Below are 19,565 nucleotides of genomic sequence, written 5' to 3'. Positions count from 1 at the left end.
CCCAGCGGCTGCACCGTGTGCCGGCCCCCCGAGCCGCCGCCGCTCACCTGGGCCAGCCCGGAGCCTGCGTGGCCCTCACTCTACCTGCCGGCCCCCCGAGCCGCCGCTCACCTGGGCCAGCCCGGAGCCTGCGTGGCCCTCACTCTACCTGCCGGCCCCCCGAGCCGCCGCCGCTCACCTGGGCCAGCCCGGAGCCTGCGTGGCCCTCACGCTGCCTGGTTTCAGGTGCGGGCCGGCCCGCCGAGGTGCCGAAGGCGGTGTGAGCGGTGACCCGTGGTCCGGCCGGAGCTGCGGGCGCTGCCGGCGCCGCTGCTGCAGGCAGCCCGGGCTCCCACCCGGCCCGGCGCGTGGTTATCGGCCAGGTGATGAAGCTCCTCCGGTTTCGGGAGAAAACAGGAAAATGCACACGCTGATTTTCCCGGGGATGCTCTTCTGGGGAAATCCGGAGCGTAATGCAATCGAAGTGTGGGCAGTTGTAAGATGGGAGATTTTAATTCTAAGGCTTTTACGAATTTATTTACTGTCTGTTTATATTACAGACAGGCTAGTTCACTTCGCTGCAGTCTGGTATTCTTGAAATACTATGGTTTCTTTTGGGTGGGTAGGTTTACATTTCGTTTAGAAAATAAGGCAAGAAATAAGCTAATGAAGAAACAGGAAGATGGAACAAATAGAAGAATCAGGAAAATCAAAGGGATGTGTTCATTACTTTCACAAGTCCAATTACCTACAAAAGTGCAGAATGGGTAAAAATACACTGATTGCAAACATTCTTCTTTAGAAGAGCTTTTGTTCTCCATTAAAATAAGCAGTTACTTCATTTAAAAAATCTGGTTTTGTCCTGAGTAGCAAAATACATCAAAAGCCCTTTTTTTTCTACTCGCCCATCATGTTGTGAATTATTTATTCAGTATTTTTTTTCCAAAGATATTTTCTGTTTAGAGACATTCTGTAAATGGGACTGTATTCTTTTTATAGTGTAAGGAAGCGGTTAATTTTTTGTTACCACTTACAGTAAGAATAAAACATAATATTGGTAATAACAATAAAAACACTGACATCTAAGCACAATACAGAACCATGTAATCTGGCAATCAAATCATATGGCTTACAGGAATAGAAAGACATTAGATGGTTACTGTATATGAATGCAAGATTTGAACGAGGCTCACAGGAGAATATTTGTAATTTATGCCCTTAAGCTGCAGTCACTTGACAGCATCAATATTTAGTTTCACATAAAAAAAAATTAATTGTGCCAAATATTGATAAAAGTATTGTATTCCTATTTTTTACTGCATAATAGGAGGGTCTAATGCTTATTAAGCCATTAAATCCACAGATCAAGGCAAGACCCCTACAAGAGTGTAAGCTTCAGGAGAGAGCAAAAGGTCCCTTTTAAAAGCTTTGCCTTCAAGAAACTGTTATAAGAAGGGCAAAAGCACTGTCAGCCTGCATCAAGAAATGGATTTGTTTACCCAAACCAGAAAATCCTTATCTTTTAGTAAAATGCAAAGTTATGCTGAATTATGTGCAAGGCTGTTCCCCAGGAGCTGGTGCAGCTCAGCACAGACACGTTCTGCAGCTGCAGGGAAATGTCTGAGGCCTCCAGAGACTGTTGTGGAGGTGACCCCAGAGCAATCATCCTCTGATTGAAGGGGAGCGGAGGAAGCTCAGCACACAGCTGGAAAAGGCACTGAGCTGGTGCCCGCCGGGCTCTAAATTGCACTGGATTAAACATGAGGAGGCTTTTTGAGAGCACGCTTGATGAGAGAGTTTTGGTTTGCACGGATTCAAAAAGAAGAAATCAATCTTCTGCCTGCTACTACACCATGCACCTCACTTCAAAGCAATCTTCAAGGACGTTATTCCTCAGGCTGACACGCACAGGAGATGGTCACAGCGTGGGTAAAGAAAAGTCAAACTACACTAGACAACAAAATCCAGCTGAAAGCAGGAGTCAGGGCTGCCTCAGTTCCACTGCCAGTGTTTTGTTGGTATGGTGCCAGGACAGCTTAGAAAAGAATTTGACCCCAGATCTCTGTGAAAAGAGATTTCCAAAGAAGCAGCAACTTGAAATTTTCTCTCCAGCTCAGACCTTTTTGTGCTCCCACTGACAGTACTACTTAAAATGGAAGCAATTCCCTGCTTCTCTCCCTAATTTTGGTAAAAGGCTGATATTACAGACGCAGAAAAATCCTTCTTTCCCTTGGCCAGGAAATCTGATCTTTTACAGCCTTCCATCCTACCCAAAAGTTTTAAAAAATCCTTCTTTCCAGTCCATTGGCCAAGGCGTACAGAACAGGTTTTTCAATTTTATTTCTGTTTCTCTTTCCTAGTACTGAGAAGTTATAAACTGGATTTCAAACTAGTTTTTAATTTTTTTTCCTAGGATCTGGAATACAAGTAATCATGAGGGTTGTTTTTTTTTAAATTTTATTTTTAGTATATTGTAAGTGCTTGCTTTAGAAATAGAGCTAGCTGGGAGCTCCACAGCTGACTGCAGAAACAGTCACAAAGCGTGGAGCTGAAGAATACATGGATCGCAACGTTTATGTCTGAATGGCCCACAAATGTTCATAAACCAGATCTGTCTCTGGCAGCGCAGAAACTCAGAGGATGTGATGGGGACAGGCCAACCCCTGCTCTATTCTGGCATCTCCAGTGCCTGCCCACGGCCGCAGAGTAAACTGCAAAGGGATTTGATTGAGCCTTTCATTTCCTCGTTCAGCAGAAGGAAGCAGCACGTGGGAGCTCAGCATCACAGAAGAAAACTGTGAAAATAATTCTTTGCAATAACGCATGACTCTGCAAGAGGGGGGTCTGAGACTGTCTTCCTTTCCCTGGTATTCATACGAAACTTCACTGAAGGACAGCTTTTAGCACATACAGTGTCAGGTTTGACCTTCAAGAGATCTGTCTTAATTTAGACTTCTTTTCTTACATCGCACACAGAACGATATGACACAAACACAAGAATATAAAATTCAGCTGTTCCTGGTGTTTGTTTTGTATTGCATAAAAGATGCAATGTAGACATGCTGACTGACGTCTGGAAAAACATCTTCATCCTTCAAGGTTTTTCTTTTTAGACTATCTCATCATCACTGAATTTAATTAATGATTCAAAATTAATGGATCAATGAGCTGGAATTAATGGGTTGGAAGTCAGTTGTATTTACATCCCTAACATGAGCTTCAGCTGCTTGTAATTTATGCTTTGGGACAGAGCAGTCTGGCAGATGGATACTAAATTGTGTTCGACCAGGAATCTCAAAAGACCTGGAGCCAGCAAAGTCATATGCTGAGACAGGAGAACTCCAGGTGCAACCTGCCAAGGTTTTAATTAGGAGGTGGCTCTGAATAAGTGGCATTTTAGATGTGACTTGGCCAGGGCAGGTCAATGTGAGCAACAGGTATCAGAATCCCACTATTTACAACAACAAGAAGAGTCTGGCCTCTCCCATGGTGTCATCAAGACAAAATGTGCGCTTAGAGTGACAGAGGAGGTATGGTGACCTAACTTTTGTGGGAAATACCATCAACTAGAGCATTAGCAAGGCACCCCCCAGTGCTCTTTTTCCCTGAGAACTCAATAGAACTTAACTCCTTTGCAAGTGACCTTACACTTGGTGGAATCAGTGTGGGATTATGGCAAGAGTCTTCCTGCAGCTGCCAGGAGCTGCCAGCTGCACCCAGCATGTGCAGAGGAAAAACAGCAGCTCCTCAGAGAGTGGGAAAACCTCAGCTTGTACAGCCAGCCTTAGCATGAGAAATGATTTCATTGCTCCCACTGGCATGCAAACTTCCTGTCACTCACCGCACATCCCTGCCACAGAGCCTGCAGGCTGTGAAAAGGGCTATGCTGTCCTGCTTGGCTGACTCATTTCATTTACAAAGAACGCTTAGAGAACTCCCGTTGTGTTCTGCAGAAGTGGGTGTCACCTGTTTGTTTCTTTCCGTGGTATAAATATGCTGCCATGTAAATTAAATAAATCAGTGTTCTGTGGAATAGGACTATGACATGATTAGAGTAAAAAAAATAATCAGTCTTTACCAGTATTGCTTGGTGCTCTGGAAATAGTCTGCAGAGCTGGCTTCCAGATGGGTGTATTCAAACTCCTGCACAAGAAGAAAAGCACTCTTTAAACAGGAAATATGAATGGCATTCAAAGCATTAGATCTTCATCCCCACTGCAGCTGAGCCAGTAGCTAAGAGACATCAGTCACTCACCTTTGTGACTGAGTTTCACTTTATAAAAGAATCGTATGTTTAGCAAAAGCTTAACGAGACTGGAGAGTGCCTATAACCAGCGTTGGGGAATACAGATCACAGAGTCTTCCCTTTACAGCTGCTGCCTTTGCAGAAATACACTCTGATTAGCATGGTCAGCAGCCAATTCATTCAGCAATGCGACTGAAGAATAATTCTCCTAAAGAAAAGAACAGTAAGCAGAAGAGTGACATTTTACTTCCAAAAACTTAAAATCTTGACTTGTCAAATAGACATCTACATAGAAGCCAGTAAGGCTGAGAAGTTACAGCCATTCCAGAGCACACACGGGCAGGATTCTGCAATATTCAAGGCCTCTTCAAAGATTAATGAAATAAATTTCTGGTGCTTAGTAGGGAGAGGCTTTTACTAATAGTCAAATTTTCATGCAGGCAAGATCTTTCTCAGGTTCAATCAAGAAGACTGTCTCTCCCTATGAACTTTATCTTGTTTAAACTAAAAACATCACAGCTACAGCACCATCAACCAAGGCAATTTCAAATTAATAAAATGTTAGAGCACAATTGAAAGGAATTCAGAATTTTAATATTGTAACACAAGAATTTTATACCACTCTCACATTCAGCATACACATGCATTAATTTAGGAAAAAGCTTTTGGAAGTTAGCATCAGGCTACTTGAAGAGGAAAGTTTGAAGTGAGCATCCAAGAGCTGCAGGGAGCCAGAGAGGGGAGAGCTCACCTGTCCGTTGCTGTGTGTGGTATTACTCTGCAGAGCCTTCAGGGGCACACGTTTAACAGCAGCTTTGGTGGCAGCTGCAGCTTGCACAGCCAAGCAGACCAGACAGCTGTTTCTAATCACAGATAATTCCTGCGGAAAGTGAATCGTCCTCGTTACTCCCTGTGCTTTGGCCAGTGCTTGTTGCCTGTATTCCCATGAAGTATCACCTCAGACAAATGTCTTGACTGCGCTTAACTAACCAAATTTTGCTCTGAGATCAGAGAATCTGTGTGTAAAATGGCTGCACTTAGTTCTCCATGAAGCTGTGACTAAAGCTTTGTCCACGTGATTGCACAGACAAAAAGGATCCTGGACTGGACACAGGGCACCAGGCAGCACTGGCATATTCTTCAGGAGGTGCTTGTGAGCAATGGTGTCCTCACTCACCTGGTGCTGGCAGTAACACCTGGAGGGGCAGAGGAATGGCCTTGGAGGGGAGGATGCTGCCAAGGGCTCAGCAGGAAGGCCCCAGAACTGGTACTTCAGAAAGAAAAAGCAAAAAAACACAGCTGGAGGAGCAGCTGGCTTTGTGCTGCTCTGCAGGGGGACACCAGGCATGGATTCACAGCAAATAGCTGAACGACCGAAACAGCAAAAACAAAATAAAGAGGAAATCAACAGCAGTGAAACTTTGCCTGAAGCTGCTCAACAATAGCCCTTACATGGTTTTGTGTACATAGGTGGACTGGGACCTAAAGAAGCTTGAGTTCCCAGTTTCTTGTAAGCAAGATTCAAACCCAGAAGTACTTACAAGCCTGGATGGAGAATGCATTTACTGCCATAGCCCCTACAAATAGCAGCCTGCTCCCCAGCCACCGGCATGAGTGAATGAATGAATGAATGAACGAATGTTGGTGTGTTAATAGCAGTAATTTGGGATGGAAGTCACATCAGTATATGGATATACAAGGCCTACTTATCTCTTAATAGGTCTAAGAGAGGATATAAAATATCATGTTAAATCACAGAGTTCTTCCTAAATCAGAACACTCAATGTATAATTGATGAAGTGTTTCCACATTAAGTTTCTTTAATTTATTAAAAAAGTCAAAAGACACAAGACTGCACGACCCAATGGGAAGATATCTCATCAGTTCATTTTAGAAAGAGCTCTACAAGCCACATGGAAATGTCACGTTTTAAAATATAATTTGACATTAAAATGTCACAAACTGCCTCCATCTCTTGATGTAGTAATTTTAATCACAGGTTTTAGTTTGTGGTTTGTACCTTATGTTAAGCACTATGCTGAAACTCTCTAATTTAGGCCCTAAGTGGAATCTTTTTCCACTAAGCCCAGAATATGCAAGGTCAAATAAGAATTTAATGGAATGAAGGTCAGAATTTTATTGCTGGCATTCACTGTCTTGAGCAGCCATCACTGACAACTGATCCATGAGCATTCCAGAACTCAGCTTTTGTGAAGGTAAATACACCCTCTGGTGCTCCAAGAGCTCCTTCCAGTGAGACTCTAGAACCTCATGGTATGAACTAAACAGGAAAACAACATAGAGGAACATAGAAAGAAACTCTGAAAAGGACCTACTTCAAAGAAAAATATTAAAATAACTTTTTACGTACAGATAAGCTGACCTTTCTACTGAACTAATGGTTGTGTGAAGTCTGCAGTGAGGCAACTGTAAGAACATTTCTCTACCTGAATATATTTAAACAGTTACTAATGACTCATATGAAACTATTTTATTTTTATAGAAGGCTAGAAGATCGCACATAGTTGTGCAACACAATGGTTGTTTCTGAATATCAAGCTCTATACAGGGCAGCCTTGCAAACTAAACAACAAAACCTGGACTTGAAATTCAAATACAACCAAAAAATGACTCATCAGGGATCCAAATATGTTGAAGCCAAAAGCTTAGCAAGCTTTCAGCTTGTCATGAAGAGCAGCAATACATGACAAATGGAAACCCAGTATGCCTTATTTTCAAAACCTGACAAGCCCACAAAACCAGACTTGCAGTAGTGCACTCTATTGCAAAAGCCATCAGTGCTTGTTTGTTCAAAATAGAAACTGTCAATACTTTAAGAGCCGACCAGGAGACATCAGGTCAGTGCAGATCGTGCCTCAGACTCCTGCAGATGTCAAAGAGTGGCTGTGCAGAGCTGGCAGGACACTGTGAGCACAGTTTTTGTTGCACCTTTGGAATTTTGATGTTCCAATATCAAACATTTATATTCAAGTAATTTCCAATTTTACACAGGAGCATTTGAAGAGCTGTAGCTCTGCTACGATTTGAACTACTTCAAATGTCAGACAATAGAGACTTGAGAACGGAAAAGAGCAATGCATGACCTTGGATTTGCAAGGCAAAGTTTGTCAGATCTTGGGCTCCATTGCTGGTTACAGCCTCATTTATGAGAAATAGCGTGGGGTGAAAGTGAAAGGCACATGCAAGTTTCTTTTTCTTACCTGCAGATATCTCTGGTTTGTCAATACGTTATCTAGCCTCCTATAAAAATAATACTGTGATTACTAATAACCGTAACAGATGTGGGTTAGGTATTTTCATTTTTATTGTTTTCATAGATTTTTAAGGCAAAGGGAGGCTTGAACAGTTGACCCTACTGTTTGACACAGACCATGTGTTTATTTCCTTTCTGGTACCTCTGGCTCTTCCCTTGCTGGGAACTCAGTGGTGTTTCAGTCCACTCCAGACCACAAGAGCTTCCAGCACTCACCGGTGGAACTAGGGAGGCTGGAGAACCCTCACTACTGCTTTCATGTGCCCATTTAATGGAATCAGTTTTAAATTCGTTTCTGGCAAATGAAATACTTGAGTGAGTGTCCGGGGATAGCAGAAATATTCTCCAGGCCCCCTTTTTACCTTCATTCAGGTTTGTGAACAGCAGTTAAGCATGTTGATGAAGGAATTAATACCTTTGGGCAGACATTTTTCAAAAGCAACTGGGCTGGCTCCAATCACTCTCCAGTTCCACTGCTCTTCTCTGCCTGGAAAAATTAAACATTCAGGTATGTAGGTTAGATTCAGAATCCATAATGTGGGTAGTTCACAAAACACTTTTGCTGGCCCAGTTAAATAACAGTATATACTGCCCATGAAAGCAGTGCTGCTCAGTATCAATCTCTGATTCTTCTGACTGAAGGGTGTATTCCTTGTTTTGATGGGTACACAGTGCCTTCTGAAAAATGCTACACACTTCAGGCCTCCTGTGGTATCAGCTCGAGTAATGGTCACTATTGACTTCCAAAATCAAGGCTGGGTGGAACAGTCCTTATTAAGAAAATCTCTGAAGTTTACAGTCACAGGAGTGTTCATTTAAATAGTGCCACATTTTACTCAAAACTGGCAGTGTTTGGTGAATGTACCTTTTTCTCGTGGCAACTTTCCCTTCCGTTTCTTAAAAATGCCACTGTACTACCCTGGGCTCTGGCTGGACACATGATTGTCTAGGGAAAACAAAAATTCCAGCCAAAGGAAACAGAACTGAAAGTAACTGGAGAACCTTTCTCATTCATCTTTTGATCTGTACAATAGATAGATGCATTTCCTTCTAACGGCTGCATTTCCCAGATGTAAAGCAGCAAAGCTGCCTCCACCAGTACTTCTGCAATTTCTGTCACACAGCTGTGGAGTGTTGCACACTGATAACATTTGTAAAGAGCACTTGTAAAGTCATAAAAGGAGCAATGCCATGTAATTCTTAATCATAAACTGTGGGGAGAGTTTCTGTCCTTGAATTCCAAGCATTTTTCATGTTTTGCAATGTTCTCAAGTTATAGTTCACGGTCTGCAATCTTACACTAAGATCGGTTAAATTCCTGGTACATGAGTAGGAAAGAGTGTATTTGTTTATTATTTCATCAGAAAGGTTACAGATGCGTGCCTTGGGAGCAATGCTTTCATCTTTCCTGGTAGCTGTCTCTTGCAGGCTCATACTGAAGAACAAGTTTCCGTCATGGTTTTCATTTGCCACTTTTCATTCACGCGCTTAAATTGTGTATAAATGTCTGGATATGTAATGCCTCAACTCCATAGGTCTTAAGTTGTATCTTCATGTTGCAGCTCTGCCTGAACGGGCAGACTGTGCATTTCAGATGGTAAGAAATGAACAGGTTCTGCATGCAAAGGCCTCTGGAAAGAGACAAGCTGTGTCCTGGGTCAGTCCCTGTCCTGCATCCCACTGAGTGGCAGGAGGGAACTTCTGCTGGTTTTTCCAGCACTAAGTGCTACAACTTGTCTGGGCACAGTCTGGCCTCTGGAAGCAGGTTAGCTCTGACCATACAAGCACATGCTAAGGTGGGATGAAGACCACTAGACTGCAGACCTGGAAACTCTGAGGTGTACCTAAGCATGTCCAAATGCCTCAGCAGGATGGTGCTCCTCCTGTTGCAGAGCTGACTCTGGTTATCTACTGCTTGGGAGTGAAGCACTTCCTAACACCTTTCCCAACCCCCCTTCCTCTCTTCTTCCTGCAGTGTGCACAGAGCCTGCAATAAAACCTTCACAATCAGAAGGAAAGGGAAACCCCTTTATTGCTTTGAAATTATAAAGCAACAGATGACTTACACCTGGGAGGTACTGCAGCTGCATTTCATCAGCCAGGAAATGTTGCATAGTCACAAAATGTTGCATACAGGAGAACTGAGACTACTTGTTTTTAACCCTCTGCCCTGTTGGGCATCAGTTTCCAAAGATGGGCTGGGTTCTCTAACTTCCCTGGAGCTCAGGGCTAGTTCTTTCTGGTCCAAACCTGTTGTTAACTCTAACATTTATTTGGCCACTGCAGCTAAGGCTGTATACTCATTTAACCTCACATGCTGTACTTAGAGTATATTCTAGGAACCTTTAATTCGTGTTTTCATCTGAAATACAGTGATATTTTTAAAAGATTTTTTTAACATAAAATACCAATTCAACCTTTCCTCAGTGTTGCTAGTTTGATGTTTATGGAAAAATTGTCACTATTTTTTTTACCTGAATTAAATAATAGAGGTTTGAAGTACTTCTCATCCCTTCAGAGACTTCATTGGAGACACTTTCTTAAAGGGGTATCATTATCTTTTCAACCTTCTCAGTTTTATCCAGCAGTTTACTGGTGAGATCTTTTGTGGGAATGTGGGTGCTTCGGGCTTCAGTTTGGGGAATCAGGCCCAAACCCCTCCCTGGCATGGACTCAAGGACATGCTTCTCAAGCTTATTTTGAAATTAGGACCTTTCACCACAAACCCATAGTAGGGAACATTCTCTGGTCTTCCTGTGAACTTGCTTTAGTTGACAGAAAGGCTTTCAAGAGCCATTGACCCACAGAAGGAATGGCCTTGCCTTTAGGCCTGCAGGTTGGGGCTTTGATTTAACAGAGGTGACCCACTGACTTGTGTCTCAGTTTCAAATCCCACTTAGGTAGCTCATCTAATAACTGATTCCTGTGCAGTAAGTTAACAGCACTCAGGGGGTCACCAGAATCCAGTGTGACTGCTCTAGACAAGTGACAAGTGGCTGCTCTGGATGCTAAGTTCCCAAATACTTTATTAGTACTCCTTGTTCCCTCTCAGTGAGAGCAGACTGCTACGTACTTGTTAACAACTGCAAGAAAAAGGAGAAACTGAAGTTTGACTGCTCTCTACCCAGCAGGGACACGAGTCTCACTTTTCCACATTCTGAGGAGGTCTAAGTACTAATCAGCTGCCCCAGCAAGGCTCTCTTGGCTTGCTCCACTTTTAAAAGACTGCCTTTCTTCAGAGACCGATTTTTGAACAATCTCAAGGGGGAAAAGGCTTCAGCTCTGTAGGCAATAGTTCCTTACTGGCTGCTTTGGATCTCCTTCCAAAGAAACTCAGTGCTCTCAATGTCCACCACAGAGAACCACAAACAGCTCCAGCACTTCATCACAGAAACCTCCAACCTTTCTTGGGCAATGCTCGATGTTGTGACACACTTCTTTTCTGGCTTTTAGCCTGATTAACTAGAACAAGTTCACCAGGCAGTGTGTTTCAGAGCAGTGCTGAAATCCATGTCCTCATTGAATGCTGAAGCTATTGGCTTGTTTCTCCTTGCTGAGCCTGTTTCCTGATCTGTAAGTGTAAAGCTGGTCCTTGCAAAAAGGGTTTGTCATACACAGATGATGAGTGTGGTTTAACCAGCACATCATCTTGTCTTTCACCCAGCGATCTGCTCTTGTCACACTTGAGAGACAAACAGAGCAGTCAGAAAGACAAGCACACCTTTGCAGCTGAATTGCCTTGGAAAAGCTTGTGGGCTTCTTGCAGTCAGATTTTTCCTGTTTGCTCTATTATGTGAGTTCACTCTAACAGTGTGTAACGATTGCTGACAAAGGATGTAAATAATACATATGAGATATAGCAGGGGGATGAAGAAGGTGGACACTGCTGAAAATAACTTGGATGATAAATGCATCCATTGAGAAGATGAATTTTCAACACACTGACTCATTCAGATGGAATAATTTGAACAAATTTGCAGTGATAATCCAGACTCTTCTCTAAAGCACAACTTATGACAGATAATGATAGATGATAATAATGGAAAGGTAGTAAAGACCTTGTGAACTCTGAGCCTGTAATTACTTGCACAGTAAGAAGCTGGAATGCTGTTGCTAGATGTCTTCAGCATGCAGGGATGAAAACATGGTGTTTCCCTCCAGCAGAGGGGGCTTGGCAGTAAGTTTTCTAAACACAAAACCAAACGATTTCTTCAGAAATTGAGTAACACTAACATTGAACTGATTTTTGTAGGAACTTGCGTAGTATTGTAGGTGAAAACAGAACTTCCTCCAAACAAGAGATTCAAATATAAACAGACACAATTCCACTGAGTGTTGTTCTGGTATCTTGGTTTGCCTTATTTCTCAGTGTGGCTTTTCTATTTCAGCAGAAAGCCCTTGCAGTTACACATGACAGGCAGTATGCAAATAAAGAGGGTTTTGCTCCTAATTCCTTTGAAAAACAGAGTCCAAGTTCCTGTTAAATCTGTCCCTGTAAGATACTTCAATACAAGCACAAGACAAAAACCAGAGAAGGCACTAAGGTAAAGTCCTGGTGGAGAGTTTTCCAAGCTACCGCAAAGGTGTGTATTTGAAGGCAGAGCGTGTCCTCTCTGAGTAGTCCAGGAGTTTACAGTACAATCATTTGAGGCCATAAACGACTGACATAAATCTGAACGGCCAGAAGAGACACTGGCAACCTCACAGTATGGGCGAGACCAAAACTGGATGTAATCCAAGGTGGTACAAAAGCCCATCTGAAGCTAATGCTTAGTGTTAAGTTGCACACAGTACTATGTAAAGACAAATGAGGGACACAGGTTTCCCTTTAAATTAAAACAGGCTTGCCAGTCATCTGGCAGAGTCCTGTTTTTCATGGTTAATTGGACTTGTCTTGCAGGTACTGTTTTGTTGCCTGATTTCAACTCTAATAGGGGAATAGTACAGGCAGGTGCATTTGAATAACTGGGATTATATTCTCTTTATTATTTCCGATGAATAGTCTTACTCCACATGCGACTACTTGAAAATGGCGCTGTTCAAAACCTGATTCTTTTTACTTCTAATAAGAACTAGCTGTCAGTTTTAATGACAGATTCTGGTAAATGTAATTTCACCTCTGTGGCTCCAGCTTCTGGCGAAGGATATATTGAAAATCATGATGCACAGGAGTAACTCAAAATGAAATTCATGCCAGATGTAGCAGAAGGTGCAAATGACTCAACACGACCAGTGAGGGTGCAACACTTTCCCTCCCTGACGTGAACCGTCACAGCCGCAGGCAGCAGTCATCTTGCAGGATGCTGGGAGGTGCAAGGCTCCCAGCACTGGGCTCTGCCCACTCACTGCCCTCCCTGGTCATTCTGGTGAGCTCTTCTCAGAAGGCAGGATCTCAGCACCAACCCCGTGTTTGTGAGGCTCCACCCACAGAGCCCCATCATTTTCCCTAAGTACTAATATACTTAAAATAAGAGTATGTGGGGGAGGAAGAGGAGGAGGAGGAGAGTTCTGGTCACCTGGTGAAATAAAATGATCGTTTAGCGTGGATATCGGAGTGATCAGCCTGTCTGTTAAACCTCCTCTGCGGAAGTGGATGTACTGTGTACTGACACTGTTTCTGGTGTTTCTGGCAGAAGTAAAAGGAGTTTAGGGCAGTGCCTCGGGAGGAAGGCGGATGGGGCAGGTCACTGTGTGTCCTTGGTCCCCAAGCCGGAATCCCAGCTGATGGCACCAGCTCTGAGACGTGGCGAGCCCCTCCTGCCTTTGAGTCCCTCATCCATGCCACACCTCCAGCACTTCCACCCGTGATGTCAGCTCTCCCTGTCTTTGGATCTGGTGTCCTCTGCATCCCTCGCCCCACTTCTCCAGTGCCAGCCTCCCCTCAGCTCCCTCTGGCCTCTGCAGTAATCCGAGCTCGTCCCTGGCACCGGCTCCTCGGGTATCCCCTCCTCAGGAGCACTTGGGAAAACCCTGACTCCTGCCTTTCAGATGGGAAGGCTGCAGAACACATCAAGTCCTCCCTCATTCACCTCCGAGAGGGCAGCGGGACTTGGCTGAGCGAAAGCAACTGAGCGTCAGCTCTGGTAAGGCCGTGCTCTGCAGAGCACTGCTGTGGGGGGCACTGGAGGGGACTGGGGAAAAGAAAGGAAAAGAAAAGAAAAGAAAAGAAAAGAAAAGAAAAGAAAAGAAAAGAAAAGAAAAGAAAAGAAAAGAAAAGAAAAGAAAAGAAAAGAAAAGAAAAGAAAAGAAAAGAAAAGAAAAGAAAAGAAAAGAAAAAGAAAGAAAAGTGGGCAGTTATAGGAATTTGCAAGAAAAAGAAGAATACACTTTGATATTAATGACTTGAGTCAGAATACCAGGAGGCTGAACTTCCCAGAACGGAAGTTCACTAACAAGGAACCACAGATAACCTTCAGATGCCAAACTGAAAACTCTGGAGAAAGTAGACAATTCTCAGAAGGGGAAAAAAAACCCTGTGCAAAGTGTACTTAATATAACAGAGAGAAAGAAAGCAAAAGACAGACAGGATCTTGAAACTAAAAGAGATATTAAACAGAAATTAAAGGGTCACTTAGTTAACATTGGGCTGGAAAGCAGAAAAAAACCAGAATGGAGTAAAATTTTAACCTGGGCTGTAGTTATTTGTTCATACAGAGAAAGGTCAGAAGGGACAACGTTCCAGCACCGTTATGGAGGAAACCAATAAGGAGTTAGCTGGGACTAGCACAGAGGGAGTACAACAAAATAAAAAAAAAAAAAGGAAAAGGACTGTGGAGGAGAAGAGACAAGGTAGAAACAGAAGTGTAAAGAAAGAAGCAGCATAACAAATATTGTATGGATAAAGAGGGAAGAAGAACAGCTTGTTCTAGGTCAGTTCATGGAAACCTGCAGATCTCCTACACCTGTTTCATTAATTCCCAATGCACACAAGTTTAAAGCTGCGTGTGTACAGAACTTTTCACATGGAAAGGCAACTGTCCATACAAATTCCAAATGGACCAGGGAAAGCATTATCTCAATGGCAAAGGATGTTTCAAAACCCTGAGCCCAGAGGAGCAAAAAGACATCTGACTGCTTCAGATATAAAGTATTCTAGTGCAAGTGAGACTGGATGCTGCTGATCTAAAAGCTACTAGACATTGCTACTGCTGTTACTTTAACATGGGATTCTTCCAGCTCAGTTTATCTTTCTATAGGTGTTGATTCTTTGAAGGAATAGTAGGTACATTAGAAAATGTATTACAAACAAATAGTAATTGTCTCCTATTCAGCATATTTACACACACACTCTTAAAAAAAAAAAAGGTAATTTCTGAATATTCTTGCACATGAAATGAAAGCAACCAAAAATTTGATTTTTTTAGGCCATCAAGAGATGCATGTAAGAGCCCAGTAAGAGTATGTGAATATAAGTCCCAAGAATATAAGTCCCAAGAACCTTCACATGAAAGATCCAAGCAGACACATCATTTTGCAGGCGTGGGTGAGGTCACTGCTAACCAGACAAGAACAGACCCGCTGGGTCTACTGTGAGATCATTCCCTTAAGACAATAAAAAGTAATGGGTCATATTTGTCAATTCGATTCCTCCAGGGATGAATGGAGCCCCTCTTGGTATGGTGCAAAAAGAGAAGTAAAACCACCCGACCAGAAAAGGGTGTCTGTGCTGAGTTCCCAGTGACTGCAATGGCTGAGTCACAGTGGGTTCTTGGACATGCAGGGGAGTTTTAGCAGGAAACCACCTACCACTTTATTTACAGCTCTCCTTCAGCTCTGCCATTCGACTCAGCTCGGGAGATGATTTTATCATTCTACATGCTGTGGATGCAGTTGCACAGAGACACTTTCCAAAAGGCCACATATGTTTAGCACTGGTTTTTCATGAGGTTTCAATACATTCACTTCAGATGGAGGAAATACTGCCCCTTCTGCCCCCTTCTCTCCATCGACTCAGATTTGTTTGAGTCATCCCTGACCTGCACAGATGCTTTGCATTGCTCAGCTCATCTATTTAGAAATCAGCATGCTGGCCGTGTGTGCCTTGTGAGCACAGGCAGATGCAGTAGCACAAAAGGGCTTGTTTTCAAAATTTGAACGCTTCTGATGTCTTGTGATTAATTTTAAGTAAAGTAGGAGTTCCAAGACCCAGAAAAGCAGGGGGAACCTCAGTTCTGCCAGCCTATCCTGCCCCAGCTCAGTAATTTCCACATTCAGCACCTGGGAGAGTCCTGCTCTCCCACGTGCAGTACATTATCTTTTTGGCAATTAACATAATTAAAATAACAGTGAGTTTGTATTAAAAAAAAAAGCTACTCTGGAATGCTAGCAAAGTTTCTTCTTTGTAGAACACAGAATTATCTATAGGAAACCATGCTGAAAAAAATCTAATTGTTTGCAAATTCCAGCCCTTAAAATTGAGACAGGGCCTTCCTTGTGTTTCCTGCCAGCTCTGTCCTAGTTTAGTGAGAGTAGAGATCACACATTTCCCCGGCACCCCTGTGTCAGTCAGTGCACACATGTGTGAGTGGGCAGATTTCAGGTTGCGTATGCAAATATAAATCCGATCTTGCCCAGTTTTTCAGTTCTTGGCTTTGTAACCACGTACCACCAGTGTGGTGTGTGCCCCAGGGTACAGGATGGCAGGAAGGCTGTGGTATGCGCTCTACTGAAGTAGAATTAGGAGTCGAAAACTCCTAATTAGGAGAACAGAAGAGGAAATGGAGTAATGATTCTCTGGAAGAGTGATGGGCCCTCTGCTGAGCCTCATGACTGCACTGAAATCCCATTTTCAGAGGGGGATGGCTACTAAATCCCCAGCGATGAGGATTTGCCTGCAGTCATGGAGTGCTCCTCGGTGTGGTAAACCCAGTAGGGAAAAATGCACAGACCCTCCCAAATCTGCTTCTGCCTGCACAGGCATCTGTCATATTCCCCCAGCCCCGAGAAGGGGGCTGGCAGGAGATAAGGGAAGAAGGAGAACCCAAGCCGATACCCATTTCTGTCCGCACACAGCAGTATGCAGAATAGTTTATGCAAATTAGAATCAGCTACGGGACTTCTGGGAAGTTGGCAGTCACACTGTCAGTGTCTCAAAGTTAAGGTATGAGTGAAACTAAGAGAGGAAAACCTCTTAAAGCTGTTTCTAAATAACCCGTACACACAGTTCATTCAGCAAGAATTGCTTTGGCAGCCTACCCTGGCAACTTCAGGCACTCAGGGCTGGTTTTCATGCTGCACGAAACTCCGCTTGTGGGTCACTTTTTGAAGCCAGACTCAGCTTGGCTCCTGCCTTTGAAGGAGATCTGCCCATGGTGATCTGTCACATTGGAGAGATCACCGCAGGCAGAGCAGAGGAAGGGTGCTGCCTGAAGCAGGAGGGATGCTCTGCTTGCCAAAGCCCGGCGAGCTGCACCGCTCTTGGCATTTTGTGCAGCACGTCTGTCACACGAAGAGGATTCATACGTGACCTGAAACAGCTCAGTGAGTACAACTCCCCGACAGCCAATGGGTTTTACCTGCCCAGGCTCCAGTCCAGCGTTTCCCTCTCACCCTAGAGCACAGCCCTCCTACTCTTCCCCCACCCTCACAACCACGGGTTGGTTCAAAATGAACAGAGAACAGCCACCCTCAGATCCGCCTGCTAGCGGAAACTGGGAATTCGCTGGAATTCATGGAACCGGAGGCAGGTCACACAGACATCACGCCCCTGATGCCACGATTTATCTGGATAGTTGATAGTTTAGAGTTTCATGTATGTAGTTCAGTTTCTCTGAAATTAACTTCTGAAAAAAAGAAAAAATAGAGAAAGATAAACCCACAGCCTTTCAGGGGATCAGAAACCAATTTCAGGAAACATTACCAACTTTGATGGTAAATGCAGCCACTGAGAGTAAACGCATTCTTGTGTGTGTGTGTGTGTGTGTGTGTATTGGAGCGAGTTCTTTATTCCATTTCCTAGAAATAGAGGAGTAAAAGTGTGGAATGGTATGACTTACTGCTGGAATACCACAGTGCACCCTCATCAGCGGTGAGCTATTTTTAGAGTGGCCCAAGAGCAAGCAAAAAGTGAAGATTTCTGATCCTGCTTTTACCAGCGCTGACACTTGGAACCCTTCAGTGCAGGGATCTCTGGGCAGCCCCTGCCTGGAGCTCCCCTGGTCTCTGGCCCAATGGTCAGTCAATGACTGTCCTGGGGAAAATGGGACACTGCAAAAGGAAGGATAAAATATGCAAGGAATAAAAAGCCAGAATTAAATTGGAGGATTTAGGCAGTGTCCTTTCTGCTAATTCAAAATTCGTAATGGAAGTGTATCTAGAAGAGAGCTTTGAATGTCTTTGTCCTTTATCTCTCCAAAAATAGGCTATTTTTAGCAGTAGATCCCATGTCAGGACTGCTCTATTCTGGGTGCAATCCTGCTTTTCCATTTTGCTAAGAACATCTACTTAGAGACGTCTGCCCAACTGCCACCGGCAGCGTTTTGGATGTAGAAGTCAAGTCTGCACGTGAAGTCACATTTGCATCCTCCTATAGCCACAGCACATCCATCACATTCCTAAAAAAGCAGCAGCACCAACTAGGGAACAAAAGGTTAACCTTGCACAACAAAGAAAAGAATTTCTAGAATTTCTAAGAACATAGCCACCGTACTGTTGTTGCTGTGTTAATTATACACCACTGGAACAGGAAATCTTCGGAAGGGCTCTGATGAAACTCCTGCCAAGTCTGTCGTGAAGAAGTCTAAACTCGGAGAAATTTCCTCCTGACCACAGCACAGACCCTGAGCATGGACTTGGGAAGATACTGTGGCATTTTTATTGTGGCCAGAAATTCTGGGTGTCTGGCCGGCCTCTGAAGCTCAGCAAACCTCTCAGGATGTGCAGGACCTTGTCTGTAGCTGCTCCACCTTTGCCAAGGGTAAGGACAGCGCTGCACGAGCGTTACAAAGGGTCTAACTGCAAAAAGTACTCCCTGTTAGTAATTTAACCTTTCTCACAGACCCAGGAAGAGAGTATATAAACCTATTTATATGGGAAGTCATGAGAGAGAGCACAGTATTTAAATTTACATTAAATTCACATTCGTACGTTGAAAGCTCTTGAGAGAAAACGCCCCAACACTGGGCATGGGAAGAATTATATCTGCTTTGTCTTTACAAGTTGCCACACAGCTAATCTGAATTTTTAAACTGGTGATTGGAGAAATCTAAACATGGAACTTCAGCTTAAATATGGACAAAATCAGCAGCTACCTGAAGGCTGTGTTAATTTCTGTTGCATGAGGCTGCAGTGTCAGGAACATAGGGATGATTTTTGTTTAGAAGCAAATCCTGAAGGTCATGGACCCTTGGTAGTGTTTTGGCACTGCTGCAAGAACCGAGGGGTAACTCAGTCCATATTCCAGCGGAATAAGACAGAGCCAGTACAGGGCAGCTGGAGCAAAGCGCTAAGGAGAAGTACTCGTTTAAACTGTTCTCCTGTAAGAATAGCTCCAGTTACCTTTTCAAAAGGCTTTTCTGTCAGTAAAGGTGTATTGGAATGACTTGTGATTTCAGGCATCACAGGTCGCTATCCACATGTCCAGTAAGTTTTTGAAGGTCATCTTGGCAAGCTCAACTCAATTTATGTGATTAAGGGTAAGACTTCCTGTAGACTCATGATCAGAAATTTTGCCAGTATTTTCTTGTGATGTTATTGTGAACTGAAGTAGATGTGCAGTTGAAATACAGCACAGCACTCATTTCCAGTTTGACCCAAGTGACAATAGGATTTCTCGCACTCTCAGAGGACAAAGTGGCCCTGGAAAAGTGAGTCACCACAGACAGAAACCCTCCCTACAAGAGCAGCTCTGTGAGATCTCTCCAGAGCTCCTGCAGGAAACGCTCCAGGCTGGGCACTCTTCCCACTTTCATATTCCTAATTATCTAATTTACTGAGAAAGGACATCAAGGCCTGCATGATGAGCTACACTAATTTTACACAACATTATATTTCTTCTTAATTAATCCAAAAGTGTGTGTAGTGAGGTCTGTATATAACTAAAAAAGATATTTCTAGAATTAAAAAATG

The 19,565-nt window shown here is 43.5% G+C and overlaps 1 long non-coding RNA gene across 1 annotated transcript; it reads right to left on the bottom strand.

Moving 5' to 3' along the window:
* Positions 1–458: 458 nt before the first annotated feature.
* Positions 459–7,988, bottom strand: LOC136297903 (uncharacterized). The gene is made up of 5 exons (XR_010723244.1): positions 7,915–7,988; positions 4,977–5,105; positions 4,235–4,433; positions 4,058–4,122; positions 459–3,975 (listed from the first exon to the last, which is right to left on the bottom strand). It is a non-coding gene; the product is annotated as an uncharacterized lncRNA (long non-coding RNA).
* Between the last annotated feature and the right edge of the window lie 11,577 nt (positions 7,989–19,565).

This window comes from Chamaea fasciata, unplaced genomic scaffold (genome assembly GCF_029207755.1).
Source record: "Chamaea fasciata isolate MVZ Bird 193981 ecotype frontalis unplaced genomic scaffold, bChaFas1.0.hap1 SCAF_16, whole genome shotgun sequence".
NCBI classification, from domain to species: Eukaryota; Metazoa; Chordata; class Aves; order Passeriformes; family Sylviidae; genus Chamaea; species Chamaea fasciata.
The sequence above is the reverse complement of the archived record's forward strand: the minus strand, read 5'-3'. Positions and strand labels throughout refer to the sequence as shown.